This window comes from Globicephala melas, chromosome 1 (genome assembly GCF_963455315.2).
Source record: "Globicephala melas chromosome 1, mGloMel1.2, whole genome shotgun sequence".
Classification (NCBI taxonomy): Eukaryota; Metazoa; Chordata; class Mammalia; order Artiodactyla; family Delphinidae; genus Globicephala; species Globicephala melas.
The window spans coordinates 80,060,205-80,065,255 of NC_083314.1; positions in this window are offsets into that span (position 1 = coordinate 80,060,205).

Genomic DNA, 5,051 nt, shown 5'->3' on the forward strand with positions numbered 1-5,051 from the left:
TTTTTTTGGCTGCATTGGGTCCTTGTTGCTGCACGTGGGCTTTCTCTAGTTGCGGCGAGTAGGGGCTGCTCTTTGTTGCGGTGCGCAGGCTTCTCATTGCAGCGGCTTCTTTTGTTGTGGAGCACGGGCTCTAGGCGCGCGGGCTTCAGTAGTTGTGGCTTGCGGGCTCTAGATCGCAGGCTCAGTAGTTGTGGCACATGGGCTTAGCTGCTCCGTGGCATGTGGGATCTTCCCGGACCAGGGCTCGAGCCCGTGTACCCTGCGTTGGCAGGCAGATTCTTAACCAATGCGCCACCAGGGAAGTCCACGGTCAGTTGTATTTTTTAAAGGGTGTCAAGACCATGCAATGGAAAAAGGACAGTCTTTCATCAGATGGTGGAGGGAAAACTGGACATCCACATGCAAAAGAATGAGACCCCTTCCTCATTCCATATACAAAAATTAACCCAAAGTGGATCAAAGACCTAAATTTAAGAGCGAAAACCATAAAAAGTCTTAGAAGAAAACGGGAAAATCTTCATGACATTGAATTTGGCAATAATTTTCTTGGATATAACACCAAAAACACAGCAACAAAAGAAAAAATAAATTGGACTTCAAAATTAAAAACTTCTGTGCATCAAAGGACACCATCAAGAGAGAGATAAGGTAATCCACAGAATGGGAGAAAATATTTGCAAGTCATATATATAGTAAGGGATTAATATATAGAATATATAGAGAACTCCTATAACTCAACAAAAAACAACCCAATTAAAAAATGGGCAAAGGACTTAACTACACATTTCTCCAAAGAAGATATACAGGTGGCCAAAAAGCACATGAAAAGATGCTCAACATCATTAGTCATTAGGGAAATAAAAATCTAAACCACAAGGAGATACCACCTCACATCCATTAGGTTGGTTACTATCAAAAAACCCAGAAAATAACAAGGGTTGACAAGGATATGGAGAAATCGGAACCCTGCACACTGTTAGTGGGAATGTAAGATGGTGCAACCACTATGGAAAAATGCATGGTGGTTTCTCAAAAAACAGGATTACTCTATAATCCAGCAATTCTCCTTCTGCGTATATAACCTAAGAACTAAAAGTAGGGTCTCAAAGAGATACTTGTACATCCACATTCATAGCAGCATTATTCACATTAGTGAAAAGGTGGAAGCAACCCAAGTGTTTAAAGACAGATGAATGAATAAACAAAATGTGGCGTATATATATACACATATATATATATACACACACACGTATACATATATATAAACACAATGGAATATTTTTCCTCCATAAAAAGGAATGAATTTCGGATACATAGTACAACATAGATAAACCTTGAAAATATGCTAAATGAAATAAGCCAGACACAGAAGGGAAAATATTGTATGATTCCACTTATATGAAGTACCTAGAATAGACAAATAGAATAGACAAATACCAGGGGCTATGGGGAGGCAGGGGGTGGAGGGTGGGAAATTATTGCTTAATGATTAGTTTATTTCAGGTGATGAAAATGTTTTGGAAATAGATAGTGGTAATAGTTACATAACACTCAATTGTACATTTAAAAATGGTTAAAATGGTAAACTTCATGTTATATATATATTTTAAAAATATTTATTTATGCATTTGGCTGCGCTGGGTCTTAGTTGCGGCACATGGGATCTTCATTGCCGTGTGCAGGATCTTCGTTGTGGCATGTGGGATCTTAGCTGAAGCATGCAGGATCTTTACTTGCGGCAGGCAGGATCAAGTTCCCTGACCAGGGAGCGAACCCGGGCCCCCTGCACTGGGAGTGAGGAGTTTTTGTTTGTTTTAATAAATTTATTTATTTATTTTTGGCTGCGTTGGATCTTCGTTGCTGTCGAGGGTCTTCTCCATTTGTGGCAAATAGGGGCTACTGTTTCGTTGCGGTGCACAGGCTTCTCATTGCGTGGCCTCTCGTTGCGGAGCTCGGGCTTCAGTAGTTGTGGCACGCAGGCTCAGTAGCTGTGGCTCGTGGGCTCTAGAGCGCAGGCTCAGTAGTTGTAGCACACGGGCTTAGTTGCTCCGTGGCATGTGGGATCTTCCCAGACAAGGGCTCGAACCCATGTCCCCTGCATTGGCAGGCAGATTCTTAACCACTGTGCCACCAGGGAAGCCCAAGTGAGGAGTCTTAACGATTGGACCACCAGGGAAGCCCCTGAATCTAGATCTTTTTGACTATGTAAAAAACTATGCATATAAGGTAGCTGGCACATACTAGAAGCTCCAATCTTTTCCTTTTCCTTCAACTACCTACACTTAATACAGTCTGAATAGTCGCTTACGTATGAACGAGTTCTGTTCCAAGAGCACGTTCGTAAGTCCAGTTTGTTCGTAAGTCCAACAAAGTTAGCCTAGGTACCCAACTAACACAATCAGCTATATAGTACTGTACTGTGATAGGTTTATAATACTTTTCACACAAATAATATGTACATAAACACAAAAAATAAAACATTTTTAATCTTACAGTATAGTACCTTGAAAAGTACAGTAGTACAGTACAACAGCTGGCATGCAAGGGCTGGCACGCACATTCACATCTTTGAAAGTTCGCAACTTGAAGGTTTGTATGTAGAGGACTTACTGTATACAGTGAGTAGTTATTCCTTAGTATTTTCAGTTAACATATAGGCAAACTTATTTTGTACTTAGTGCACTTCTGAAAACTTTAAAAGTACAATGTCAAAGTTACTCAACAGAGTCCAATTTTAAAGGGGTACCTGTTTCCAGAGTACTAAACATGCCTGACAGAAGTAATCCAGTGGACATCTAAGAGATGTCATAGGTGCCAAAGATCAAGGTAGGAGGTATTGTATCTATCGCCCTGTAACTGTGTAAATACTAAAGCACCCCTCTCCCGAAGGTGATGCAGGAATAAAAAGATTAGGGCAATCCCCACTCATTAAATGACCATGAGGTATCCTCTAGCTTCCCAGAGCAGAGAGTGGAAGGTCTTTCTTCCATGACAGCACAAGCTGATTGGGACCTCACCAAGTCGGCTACCCGCTTCTCACACACGAGGCCTTTTCTACTGGCTACCTGCTACAACCCATCATTGTTCACTGCTCCAGGGTACATGGACAGTGGTCAGGACTGGAAATTAGGACAAGCAGGGGATAATTTCAGAGACGAATTCCAGAGCTTAGCCACCCCTTAGTATTTAGGAGAGACAACAGAAGCAACTTTAGCCTCAGAGAAAAGCTGCCACTTAACAGGGAGAAGTGCTGCCAAGTAACAGACCTAGTACTGCTATCACAAACATACCCTGCCATTTTGGCAGGAGCCAGGTCTTTATTCTTTAGCAACAGCAATCAGCAACAGGTGATAACATGCTGTGGCTCAAAATCATTCAAAAGTAATGTACTGAAGACCAAATTCAGAGATTGAAAGGTGATTCAGAAGTATCAGTGTCTAATTTGTTAACTTATTAAAATGAGGTTGTACAAAAGTAACAGAGTTGAAGACAGTCTGTATATAGAATTTCTCAAGCCGCAATGTAAGTCTCTAGAGGGCAAGGACCAGATCTTCTATTTATAAGCTGTTTCTATGTAGTGCCCAATAATATGCTTTATTCACCATGGGCCTTATTCCTGATGAGTGGAAGAAAGACAATCAAGCCCTGAGACACAAGGAACACTGGTTCCATCATATGTGCTGTTTAATCAGTAAGTATGGTTATCATGAAAGAGAGAAAAAGACACTGAAGACAGAATTAAGACCAGAAGAAATCTGAAGCCACGCTACTGTACCACAAGGGGGCAATATTTGAACACTAGTAATCTGGAGAGATAGGAGGCTTGGCAGTTGGCTCTGTTTACCTTTTTTTAACATCTTTATTGGAGTATAATTGCTTTACAATGGTATGTTAGTTTCTGCTTTATAACAAAGTCAATCAGTTATACATTGCTTACTTCCTTTTTTAACACTATGCTGAGTGGGATCCACTCAGGGTGAGGAGAGATGGGCTAGCCACTTCCACCTACCCTCTGCATTCTCCTACAGGGGTTGGCACCAACTCTCCTTATACTAGCAGGCATGGCTGTTAGGGGACCAAGATCAGAGGAAACACAGCAGGAGAGGAAGCAGAGCAGCTGGTCTTCCCACAGTGGTCAGATGCCCCAGCTGTCAAGAGTCCCATGCCCAGGAGTGCCTGTTGAGGAGGGCAGGGGTGGTAGTTGGGACCTCCACCTGGAATCTCTTTTGAGTACTATAGGGCAATGGTTCTCCAATTTTAGCCTGCATCAGAATCACCTGCAGGGCTTGTTAAAATAGATTGCCGGGCTTCAACCTCAATTTCCAATTTGGAAGGTCTAAAGTAGGGTCCCAAATTTTCCATTTCTAGCAATTTCTCAGGTGATGCTACTGATCTGAAGATCACACTTTGAGAACCACTGCTGTAGGTATTTCTGGCTTTGTGCCCTTCTTTCTCTTAACACTCCCCCATTCTCTTTCCTACCATCCATCTACGGCTTTCTTTTCTACCAACCCTCCACTAGCCTCCTTTAGGAAAACCACAGGAAAGACAAAACAGGGGTGAATGTTAGACTGTCTTAAGGATTCCTTTGGGGAAGGGTTCCAGCTCTCTACCCTGGTTGATGGGTGTTTCAGAAGTAGAATTTATTCCAAATATATACATGTTTCCTCTTCCTTTTACCTAATAGTTGGAAGGCAGTTCAGTAAAGAGGAATAGATCGTTTTCCAATAATAAGATCTTGCTTTGGGTTTCATAAAAATTAGACATGGTAGATATACTCCACTACATTTTAAAAAATTTCCCACTTCAGACTACATTTTAAAAAATTACAGTAAAATATAGGGACTTCCCTGGTGGTCCAGCAGCTAAGGCTCCATGCTCCCAATGTAGGGGGCCCAGATTCGATCCCTGGTCAGGGAACTAGATCCCTCATGCCACAATTAAAGGTCACGCAGGCGGCAACGAAGATCCTGTGTGCTGCAGCTAAGACCTGGCGCAGCCAAATAAATAAATAAATAATTTTTTAAAATTACAGTAAAATATACAAAACA